We start from the raw sequence: 12295 nt of genomic DNA on the forward strand, positions 1-12295 counted from the left end.
AAGAGACACTGGGTCCTGATAGAAACAGTCTAGGGGTGGGATAGGGATAGAATTAGGGGGCAAGGTCTCCAGGCTCAAAAATTGTTTCCTTTTAACTGCAAGCCTGTTAGGGGAAACATATACCAGCTAGAGTCATTTATTCCAAACAGCGTCAAGAAGGCAATACAAAACCAGTGTTTCCACCCCAGGAATATTGCATGCTGGTCTGATTAGTGAACACTTGGGAAAGACTTCATGATTCTGGATCAGTTCTAAGAGCTAAAATGATCCAAGAGAACAGAGTGTGAAGATAACTATATGAGGATAAGCTTTTTTTTTAGAGGCCTTTTGTTGTCTAGACAGACAAGGTTGGAAAGGGATATGATTGGCATCTATAAAATGATGTATGGAGCAGATAATCATAGACCTATTCAGCAAAAATTGGTTATTCTCATACACTGTTGGTGGGATTGTAAATTGGTACCACCATGGAAAACAGTATGCAGATGCCTCAAAAAAATTACACACACACACACACACACACACACACACACACACACACACACACAGGAATATTATTCAGCAATAAATAAGAATGAAATATTGCAATTTGCAACAACATGATTAGACCTAGGGGGTATTATGCTAAGTGAAATAAATCAGACAGAAAAAGACAAATACTGTATGATCTCACTTATATGTGGCATCTACAGAAAAACAAAAGAAAATAAACAAAACGAAACAGAAACAGACTCATAGATATAGAGAACAAGGTAATGGTTGCCAAAGGGGAGGGGAGTAGGGAAATGGGGATAGAATATAAAAAATAACAAATAATAAAAATAAAAAAAATAAAAGAATGTTAGGAGCAACATATATAACTATAATTTAGAACAGAGTCAATCAGTTTTTTACAGATATAATATTCATATTTTTATAAAAGGCCATAAATATCAGTTTGGTGCATTACAAAAAATGTGTTATAAATGAAGGGCAAATAAATGGTCTTATTTTGCAAATGCATAGTAAAGTTAAGGAACTTTTTAGCTAAGAATACCAATGGACAGATTAAGCATCTTCTAAAATGACAGTAACATCAGGGTCATCCATGATTATAAAATAAGATCACAAAAGCACAGCCAAGCATATCTGCTATAGCAATGACTGTAAATAGGATAAATTCAAGTATAAAAATGAGATAATATTGACAATCTGATTCTAAAATTCATACAGAATTGCAAATGACTTAAAATAGGAAAAAATAACTTTGAAAAAGAACAAAGTTGAAGGGCTAATACTACCTGATTCCAAGAAAGATTATAAAGCTATAGTAATTAAAACAATAGGCAATGGCATAAAAATAAACAAGTATATCAATCAATCGATGAAACAGAATATAGAGTCCAGAGACAAGCCCACATATAAAAGGACAACTGCAGTAAACTAAGGATAATTTTTTTTCAACAAATGGTGATGGAATAATTGGATAGCCATATGTAAAAAGAAAAATAATAAATTTGGATCCATACTCCTTACCATACAAATTAATTTGAAATGGATCAAAGACCAAAATGTAAAGCCTAAAACTATAAAACTTCTAAAAGAAAACATTAGACAAAATATTTGTGACCTAAGGCTAAGTGGAAAGGTTTTTAGATATGACACCAAAAGCACCAGAAATAAAAATTGATTAGTTAGACTTTATTGAAATTAAAAAAACTTCCTCTTTTCAAAGACACTAGGAATAGAATGAAAAGACCAGCCACGAGCTCAGAGAAAATCTTTGCACAGCATGCATCCAGAATATATAAAGAACTCTCAAAACTCAACTACAAGAAAAAAAAAATACAAGTCCATTTCGAAATGGGCAAAAGCTCTGAACAGCTACCTCACCAAAGAAGATATATGGATGACAAGTATGTACATGAAAAGATGTTCAACATCATCAGTCATTAGGGAAACACAAATTAAAACCACAATGAAATAGCACTGCCCGCCTGTTAAAATGTATGAAACTAAAAAGTCTGCCTGCACCAAATTTTGACAAGGATGTGGGACAACTGGAACTCTCATACACTGCTGATGGGAATGTAAAATGGTGCAGCCACTTTACAAAATCCGTTTGATGGTCTCTTAAAAAGCTGAACCTACAAACTACTATATGAGATAATGTGTCTCATTATCTCATTATTATATGATCCACCTATATAGTAAATAACCAAGAAAATAGCCATAGACAGATTTGTACACAGATGTTCACAGCAACTTTGTTTGTAATAGCCAAAAATTGGTGGGGGGTGGGGTGGGGTGAGGTGAGAGATCCACTAAACGTCCATCAACTGATGAATAAATAAACAACGTATGGTATATCCATACAAAGGAATGGTACTTAACAATAAAAAAGAATGAAATACTGATGTATATAACAACATGGATGGATTTGAAAATAAATATGCTGAATGAAAGAAATCATACAAAAAAGAGAGTACATGAAATATATTCTATTTATATACAACTCATTGCAAACTATTACAATGAGTAGCAAATGAGCTCTAGAGCTCTAGTGCACAGTATAGTGAGTATAGGACAATAATACTGTATTATAATCATCAAACTTGCTAAGAGACTAGATCTTAATTATTTCAATCACTAAAAAAAGGATATTTATGTAAAGTGGCAAAAATTTTAATTGTCATAATGGCAGCTATGTTGTAGTATATAAATGCATCAAATTAACATGTTGTACACCTTAAATTTACACAGTCATTATTATGTGTCAAATATATTTCAATTAAAAGTGCACATTAATCAATAGTGGCAGAAAACAGATAAGTTATTGCTCAGGATGAGAACAAAGGATTGCAAAGGTACACAAGGAAACTTTCAGGGGTGATGGTTTCACAAGTATATGCATATGTCAAATATTATCAAATTGCACATTTTAGATATGTGCAGTTTCTTGTATGTCAATATTACCTCAATAAAGTCCTTAAACAAAGAGAAAGGAAAAGGTTCTCACATTGGATAAAATTACAACAGCAGCAAACACTTTTAAGTGTTTAGTAAGTCACATTACGATGTAATTTAACTATGTAGAATTTTATTTTATAACAGCAGGAAAGACAAAAGAAGCAAGAACACCAATGCCCTCCTAGAAAACATACTCAGTGCCACCAGCAAAGACAAATTCTGAACCTTGGGACTTACTGAGTGTACTGATTCTAGTGAGTTTGTGTTGTGTTATCTTTTTCTCACTCTCATATCAATGTTATTGTCCCACCTAGCCTGGAATGTCCCTATAGCACAGCCAATACTTTCTCCTTCCTCTTTTGAAAAGCCATCTGCCCTCTCACCACAGGAAGCCTTCCTCAGTGAAGCTGAGGAGAAGAATGATCTTCTAGATAAGCCATGGGCCCCATCATCACCCAATAAACAAATCTTAAGTGCCATAGGCTGGTTAGCACCTCAGCTCCTGCCCACTGTGGGACTAAGTGCATATGCATTGCTAGTACCCTAAAATTGGGGCTGGGCCTGGTGTGTGTGTGTGTGTGTGTGTGTGTGTGTGTGTGTGTGAGAGAGAGAGAGAGAGAGAGAGAGAGAGAGAGAGAGAGAGAGAGATTAGCATGGCATCAAGACCGTAGTCATCTAATGAGAAAGGTGTTTTCTGTGCATGGATTTTCAGAGAATCAGCAAAGCTGAACTAGCCTCTCTTAGCCTCTGAAGGCATTATGGGAAAAAAAGACACATTATTTCTTAAATGTATGTTTAAGTATCTCCTTGTTATCAGGTCATTAGGAATTTCAGGAGGTTAAGACTAATTGCCTACTCTCCCATTTCCTGAGGCCTAGCAGTTTTAACTTAAGAGATGGGGACCAAAGGATTGAGCAAAGTAGCTCAGGTATGGTCCAAGGGTGATCCAGTTTATCCTAGGCCTTGTGGATGGCCACAGGCTCCTCAAGTAAACACGACCTATTTGATAGCAGATGAAACCTCTAAGTTATCTTCTGGGAGTCCTTTAGAATGGGACTGTCCCCAGCCCTCCTAGGAACTCTTCTGGGCAAAGGCATTGCCCCAGTCCCAACCCCAGACCTCTATAAGCACTGGCCTGGAATGGACCCATCATCTTTTCTAACGAAAGGAGGGAGAAAGTGAGCAATGTTGGCCAGTTGGCTCCCAGAAGTCTACATTCAGTAGTGTAAGAACAACAAACATGATTGCTAAATACTCGCCTGGGGTGGAAAGTGAGACCTGCTCTCAAAGGAACTAAGTTGTAATAATACTCAAGATGAAAGTAATGAAGAAATAAAGATGGCAATTTTAATAAAAATAGAAAAGACTTGAGTTTCACTCTTCACTACGGCACTGCCTGCTACTCGGAAAGACTATCTCTCTCTCTCTCTCTCTCTCTCTCACACACACACACACACACACACACACAAACTTCTTCTTCTCCTTCTCCTTCTCCTCCTCCTCCTCCTCCTCCTCCTCCTCCTCCTCCTCCTCCTCCTTCTCCTTCTTCTTCCACATCCCCTCCTTTTCTTGTGTAATGGAAGTGTTAACAAAAAGTTAGCAGAAAGTTCTGGAAAATCTTTTTCTCGATTTTAGGAATGGGTATGGTATGCCCTACAAAAACTGCCAGAGAAGCAGTTGATCCCTGGAGCCTGGCAAAGTCAAAGGTGTGTGATGGGAAATGACAGCAACAATAATAATAATATAGCCACAGGAATAATAACAGCTAGCACTCATTGGATGGTTACTATGTGCCAGGTACTATGCTAAATTCTTTACATGCATTATCTTCTTTAACCCTCATTCTAATGCTGTGAGGTGGGCACTGAGACCCAAGGTGGTTAAGTGACAAGCCCATAGTCATAAAGCCAGTAAGTAGTAGCTCTGGAACATGAATGCAGAAAGCCTATGATCTTTCCTGCTTCTAGACAACAGACTTCTTGGGAACCATATTGAGTTAGACTAGAAGAGGGAAGGTAGCTTCAGGAAGGACAGGGACTGAGGGAAGTGCCAGCACCAGAATGAGAAAATGATCCATCACAAAGGTAGAAACTTAAGACACAGCTTGTTCATCCTGGGCAAGCTGTGTAGCCTCTTGCTTATTGGTCTGAGAAATGTTCTGGCACTTTCTCTCGCAGACCCTTCTGTATGAAACATCCTTTCTTGCTGCCTGTACCTCCTCCTTACCCTAGGAGCAGGCTGGGGTCTCTGTGCAAAGAAACTTACCTTGGGACACAATTTCCCAGCCAAGAAGTCAGGGCACTCTGGCGTATTCCTGCGGTGTTGCAATGTACCGGGGCAGGGGCAAGACAAGGGGGCAGTGAAAGAGGAAAAGTGATGCATGGGGGTTTTGTGTGTATCCAGGTGTGTATATCCAATTAAACTCAACAAGGGCCCGTCAACTTCTATGCTTACTTATGGGAGACACAAAAGCAGCAGAATAAATATATGGCCAGTTTTTGCCCTTGCCAGGTCGTCTGGGTAGAGACATATAGGACTCTCTAGATCCTTTGGTTCTCAGATGGATGAGAAAATGAAAATCTCTGTCCTCCACCTGAACCTCTGGGCTTCCAGGGAACTCTCAGAAGCCTGGGGAAGGGGGTACCCAACCAGCCTATGCCTGCTATGAACACCTGTGTCGTGTCAGTTTTTCTGCCCCTTTGGTGCCTCCCCCACCCCGCCGCTACCATCTTTCTTTTCCTCTCTGTTCTCACCAGGGCCTCTGTGTGTGTGGGGCGGGCAGTGGTTCAAAATGAAATCCCCTCAGCTTGGGAGGCAGAGAAGCCTGGCCACCCTTTGTATCTTAACAATACGGGTTGGGCTCCTAGTCTGGGCTAGCTGCCTTATATCTCCTAGAGTGGAGACTGAGGTTTACACTCACACTTGCTAACCTGGTCTTTTATGTGACATGCATTCGCCAAATATTCAAGCTTCTAAGGTCAGTCTTTAGCCATGGAAGAGAAAGGCATCTTTTCTCCCCTTTCTGCCTAGCCAAATCTCCCCCGCACCGCCCTATCTCCCTTCAAGGACTAGCTCGAGCTGCCTCCCTCATAAAGATTTGCCTCCCTCCTCCAGCTACTGCTGACCTCAGAGCCCTGACCACCTCTGGCCCCTACTCCAAGGAGCACAATTAGCACCTAACCAGCCACTGACCTGACTGCTTGTCCTGCCTCTGATTATTTCCATGTCTTAGTCATCTCTCCCCTACCGCCTCCTTCACACACCTCCCCTATGGCACCAAGCACAGGTTGAGCACACAGTAGGTGTTAATAAATGTCTGTTGAATCAAAACTCAGTAGCCTTTATGAACCCAGAACCTTCATAAGCTTTCCAATCAGCAGTTTCTAGGCAACCGAAGCTAGGGCCAGGGCTACAGGGAATTAGTGGCAGGGCCACCATTACAGGCCACGCAAGGCTCAGCAGCCCAAGATTTGCAGACAGGTTTGTGTTGATGAGAAAAGCCTCTGACCCCTAGGAATGCGCCCACGGGATTCTGGGTACCTCAAATGAGTTTATTTTCTCCCCTGCAGAACTAGTTTTCAGTTTGTAAAGCACAAAGAGAATAAATTGGCAGTGAATCCAGAAACCTCTTTGCAGCTTAGAAATCCCAGAAATAACCAAACTCAGGTTGGGGTCAGACCCAAGCCTGAGGATAGGAGTCTGCCCAAGGCCCTTCCCAGCTCAGCAGGAACCTCCAGGAGGTGTGGGGATGGGGAGTATGACAGGCATGGGTCCTGCCACTCCTGGGGCTTCACGGGTGTTTGGGGATGGCCCTAAATAATGCCAGCCTGCCCTGGAACCAATAAATGGTACCACTGAATGCTTGCCACCTGCGGCCCATGCAGGAACCAGATCTTCTTTTCCCTGTAGTTCACCCAAATCCCAGGACAGGCCTCTGACAGCAAGGGGTGGGGGACTGGTAGAGTGGCATCTAGCCCAGAACCCAGCCAGGGACCTCAGGCAAGGAGAAGCCTCCAAATGTAGGGTACCTAGCTCCCTGCAATGGCTCAAGGATTGGAGCTTAGGTTTGACTCATGGTTATTTTTATAGACGACCTAGCCACTCTCCCAAGCCCCTCTCACACACCCCACCATATCTCCAGCCCACACCAATTACATACACAATCCCTAAAGGCAGGAGGTGTCTCTTTCACCGACATATTTTCCTCACTACCACTGGTGACTGGTCCTGAGATTGGCTCTCAGAAAATGCTTGCTGAGTTGAATCTGAACTTTAGGCACTGCATTAGGCAATATCATCATGCTAGCCCACACTTACTGTGTGCCGCAAACTGTTCTGATAAGCAGTTTATGTGTATTAATGTATTCAACCTTCTGCATAACATTATGAAGTGGGTCCCATTAGATGGATGAGGAAAAAGAGGTATGCAATGGATTGGGATCACTGGACTAGTAAATATGAAAGTTGGATCTAGACCCAGACAGTCTGGCTCTAAGGATTAGAGGGAAAATGAGAAAGTTAGAGGCTAGGATTGGCGAGGACCAAGGCAACGCTTATGAGCAGGGCCTAGTAAAGCAGTCTCTAGTAAAGCAGTCCCTCTCAGCCTTCATCTGGCTGGGCCTCTAGGAGACAAAAGTCCTGATTTTTGCAGGTTTGGGACATTTTGCACATCCTATCAATCAGGCTCATGAACAACAGGTCACTGCACCCTAATTTTTAACTACCAATATAAGAGAGAAGCAACCTTGCTACCTTAGCTCTAGGCAAGTAGAGGGTGAGTTTCAAACCCCCAGCTTGTCCAGGGGTGGGCACCAGTTCCTGAGCAACCACCCAGCAAACGGTGCAGCAGTGGGAGGGATGCCAGACATGGCTGCAAACAAGCCACTCCTTCAGTTCACGATGGAGGCTGGGTGAGAATGGCAACGTGGAGCCTGCTCCCCTTTCTCCCTATCCCCCACAAGACATCCCAGCCTTTGAACCAAGGCTTATAGACAACCACATGCAAGGCAGCATTTTCCCTACACTTTTGGGGATAGGAAGTCCTCCAGGATAGCTCAGTCCTTCACTCAATTCAAAATAGCTCCTTGCTAAGTTTCTTCTGCTCTGGGTCCACTGAATTAATGGTAGAAAGCACTTTACAACAGGTCAAACTTTGTGTAACTAACTGTGGGGAGGGATTTGCATTCTTGCCAGGCATACTTGTTCCCTGGGCATTTTGAGTGCTAAAAGGGAGAGCTAGATCTGTTCACTCACAAACCCCCACCTGATACTCAGGCCAGGGGTCAGCTCACAGGGGCTGAGTCCCCGATGGGCGTTCCCACCAGCTGTTGGGGCCCAGCAGTGGTGGCTTAGGCCCTGGGTTGGTGACCTCACTTCCGCTCCTACCTCCCCACCTCCACAGCACTCCTCCCATTTGAGGCCCCACCAGGCAAAAATCGAGAAGTCCAAGGTTAACTGTTCCTTCCCACTTTAAGAGCTAATTAAAATGATTAGGTACAATGAACTGTCAAACATTAACCAGAAGAAGCTGCAAGACCAGACAGGCCTTAAATCTCGGGCAGAGGGATGAGGGGCAGTAATCAAACAACCATCAAATCCCACATCTGGGTTGTGGTGGTGGTGGGAGCAGCTAGGGAGAACACGGCTAAGCCAGGCTCCAAGAGTTCAGGAAGTCAGAAAGGCCATGTCCCCTCACACAGTCGTGAGGAAAGGGCGGCAGAGTTAGGGTGTGGCGGAGGGACCAGGAATTCATAAAATCACTACTACCTCAGCAGTCTTCCGAAGTACGGCGCTGTCGGAAGGGATCGCGTGCTGCGTGGCTGCGGACTCTCGTTGCTGGCAGCCAAGGAGGGAAGAGAGAGGCGGAAGAACCCGGGAGAGCGGGAACGCGGGAGGGAAGGCTGGCGGCTATCTCACACGCAAACTCCGGCCCTCAGCCAAGGGGTCTCTATTTTGGCGATACAATTATTCAAGTGTGTGTGTGTGTGTGTGTGTGTGTGTGTGTGTGTGCGCGCGCGCACGCGCGCGTGTATTTTACCTTAAGTCGCCTGGCCCCAGAAGCCCTACGGGCCGCCGGATCTAACAGCCCCGCCACAGTCTGGCCCAACCTCCTGCCCTCGCGAACCCAGGGTTTGGGGAGACCCGCTGTTGCGCTAGGCCTTGTCACGGAACCCGGGCCGGGTTGCCTAGGGCGCGGGAAAACTGGCCCGGACTCGGAAAATCATTCCCTCTTCTAACCCGGGATCAGGAGCCGGGATTCCCTAACGCACACGCGGTGGGGCGAAGCAAAGGGAGAGGCTCTCCCCTCATTCCCTAGGTCCTCAACATCTACACTCCGGGACCGCGGCGCCCCATATCCCGCCCTCGGGAAAACTTTTTGAGGTCCCTGAAGGCTCGAAAAATCCGTGCCATCGAAGTACCTGAGGTGAAGTGGGCTCAGTTGACGGGCCGGGGTCGTTCGCCGTGCTCCCCTCCCCGTTCCGGGGGCTGAGACGCGGGGCTCTAGCCCCGCCAGCCCGCCTTCTCCTCTTGGAAGCCGGGCCGGGCAAGCGGCGCCGGGACCTCCGCGTCAACGAAAGGAGAAGTGGAAGTTGAGCGCGGCGCCCAGTCGGTCGCCGCGGCCGCTAGGGCCAGCGTCCCCCTCCCCCTTTCCCTCCCTCCTCTGCTCCCTGCCCGCCTGCCCCCGCGTCCCTGTGCCCGTGACTCACCTCAGCGCGGGGGCCGGCCGGTCGGGGCGGGCGAGGCACAGGGCTCTCCCACACGTCGCGCCACCAATGGCAAGTTGGAAGGAGAGATGCAAATACCAGGTGAACGGCGGCGCCTCAGAGAAAATGACTCCGGGGGGCAGGGTGGACGCAGGGTGGGGTCCAGGCCGGCGGCCTGGGCGGCGGGGATGCCCGAGGAGGGGGCGCAAGCCAGCAGAGACCTGTGAGACAACCCAGCAAAAGGGGAAATTGTACAGAGCCACACACGTCCCCGCAGGCGGCAGCTGGGGCGGGAGTGAAGGAGGCTGGGCGGGAGGGAGGGAAGAGCTGGAGGGAGGGACCGACGGGAGGGACCGCGGGCGCGCGGAGTGGGGGAGGGAGTGAAGGAGGGAGGAGACGTCTTGGTGGAAACAGCGCCCCTCCACTCCCCGCCCGCCGCAGTCGCCAGCACGGCAGGGGAGCTGTGCCAGGGGCCCGCGCGGCCTCTCCTTCCCCTCACGGCTTGTTCGCCCCCCGGCGACAGCGAAGGCAGGGCTTCCTCAGAGCCCACGGCGCGCGCCCCGCCCTGGCCCGCGCCCTCCACAACTCGGCTCCCACGCGGCGAGTCCCGGGGCTTCTCAGCTCCCTGTGGGGCTCTTCCTGGCGGGAAGCCCCCACACAGTGCCTCTGAAAGAATTCCATTCCCGGGGGATTTTGGATGGTTCATCCAGCCCTATTGGCCTTCACACTCCACTCATTCAAAGCCTGTAGCTGGAGCCCTGCACTCCAGATTTTTGAGCGTCTGCTGTGTGCTTACCTGAACCAAGGGCGGGCTGCGCGGGTGGGTGTGGCCAGAAGGTGAACAGAGGATATAGCCTGAGAACAAATGCCAAACACTGCAGAATCACTGGGCCAAATGCATCCCGAACTTGGGCTGACCTAGGGATCCTGGTTGGGGAGGCCAGAAGGATATGAATGGGTTAAGGGCTGGGGAGAGAAGGGCTTGCGCAGCAGGTGCAAAGGCAGCGGGAATTGAGGTGCTGGGAGAAAGGCCATGTCCTATTCTGTTCAAAGCCAGGTTGCTCTGCTTGAGGCACCCACTTGAACCCCAGCCTTCCCTTCTCTCTCCTCCTTGCTCTTTTCTCTGATCTGCCTCAACCTCCACACCAGTCCTCCCGTCTGGTCCCATAGCTAGGAGACTAGGAGGAAGGCACTGGGAATTGTCACTCCTTATAGATCTACATGGTCTGGAGGAAGGTACCAACCAGGCCTCAGCCCAAGCATCTCCTCGGCAGAAAGCAAAACTGAAGGGGACCCAAGGAAGGAAGTACCTCTGAGGGGCGGGGATGGCTAAAGGATCTGAAGCTCAAGGACCTGCTCCGGCCATCAGTTTCAGATTGCTTCCCCAGCATTAGGAAAGGATAGTTCCTGGCACAAGACTGGGGGACAGGAGTGGTGGTGAGTGATGGTGGTGAAGGCAGCTTCAGGAAAGGACCTAGGGGCTGCACTGCGGCACTGGCCCTTGACCTCTTGGCTATCTATAGCCAAGTCCCTGAAATAAGCACCAAGAGAAAATTTCCACTTTTTTCCTAGGTGGGCATGCTTTCTCCAGGGGATTCCATATCCTGTGGACAGAATTCTCTGCTGGCCTTGATCTTGAAACTCACTAATGAACACACACACACACACACACACACACTCACTCACTCACTCTTTCCCATTTTGCTAAGAATTCAGTCGTCTCTAACAACAGACAGATATGGATTCTTATTCCAGCTGTTTGTCTTTGGGCAAGTCACTTTAAACTCTTTAAGCCTCACTTTCCTTATTTTTAAATTGGCAATATTAAGAACCTACCAGATAAGGCTGCGGTGAGGACCGAATGAGGTAACCTATGTCTATGGCAGTGCCTGGTGCCTAGTAACTCCTTAATAACTGTTAGCTTACCTGACCTCAGCATCATCTTTGTCCTCATTTCACTTTTCTCTACCCAGCTTGGGATGGGGGGAAGTCTGACAGGGTCAGGCCAGAAGCTACAGAGGACTAATGGTGGATCCATCCTGTGATTGTGGTTTAAACCAAGGATGAATCCTTAAGGCATGGAAAAGCCAGAGCAGAAGTCTTCCTCTTGGGAAGGGCAGGGAAAGAGGACAGCACTATACTGACCAGCTCATAGTGACTGGCCCCAATGCCTGGCAGTGACCTGGAGCCCACAGCTTGTGAGAATCCCATAAATTCTCACTATCCCAGGCCACTTGGAACTAACTACAGCCCCATGATTTGGGAATTACATCCAAAGTAAACCCCACCCCCTTGATGAAAATCTTGTGCCAACCTTGCCTCGAGAATGACCTTCCTGACTCCATGGCTCCAGGTCAGCTAGGCTGCCCTTCTCTATGATTTTGGTGCTCCCCAGCCTGCCAGGCCTTCCCTACTTGGCTCCCTGCTCTTCCACTTACCCACTGGGTGAACCCTAGCCAGGTGGGGCCAGCCGGCTGAGATCACCATTCCTGACAACAGTCATGTTGTCTCTGCCAATGGCTCATTCCCTGACTTGGCAGGAATTCCCCTTCTCGAGTTCCCTGTGGATGCCCAGGCCATGCCATCCAGTGTGTAGTCTCAGTTTCTCCCTTTCCAGTCCTGTTTTCCCCCAACTCTCCAAC

General features: G+C 47.3%; 1 protein-coding gene across 3 annotated transcripts in view; it reads right to left on the minus strand.

Moving 5' to 3' along the window:
* ELF4 (E74 like ETS transcription factor 4) overlaps positions 1 to 9935 on the minus strand; it is a 38159-nt gene extending 28224 nt beyond the window's left edge. The window contains exons 1-2 of one of the 3 annotated variants that reach the window (XM_016152780.2): positions 9369 to 9595; positions 8716 to 8896 (exon numbers count right to left, since the gene is read on the minus strand). The gene's annotated coding sequence lies outside the window, so the exon portion shown is untranslated. Of the gene's footprint in view, positions 1 to 8715; positions 8897 to 9368; positions 9596 to 9656 lie in introns of those variants that run through there. The other 2 variants (XM_016152777.2, XM_016152778.2) reach the window with 2 other exon arrangements.
* Positions 9936 to 12295: the final 2360 nt, after the last annotated feature.

This window comes from Rousettus aegyptiacus, unplaced genomic scaffold (assembly GCF_014176215.1).
Source record: "Rousettus aegyptiacus isolate mRouAeg1 unplaced genomic scaffold, mRouAeg1.p scaffold_m13_p_9, whole genome shotgun sequence".
NCBI lineage: Eukaryota > Metazoa > Chordata > Mammalia > Chiroptera > Pteropodidae > Rousettus > Rousettus aegyptiacus.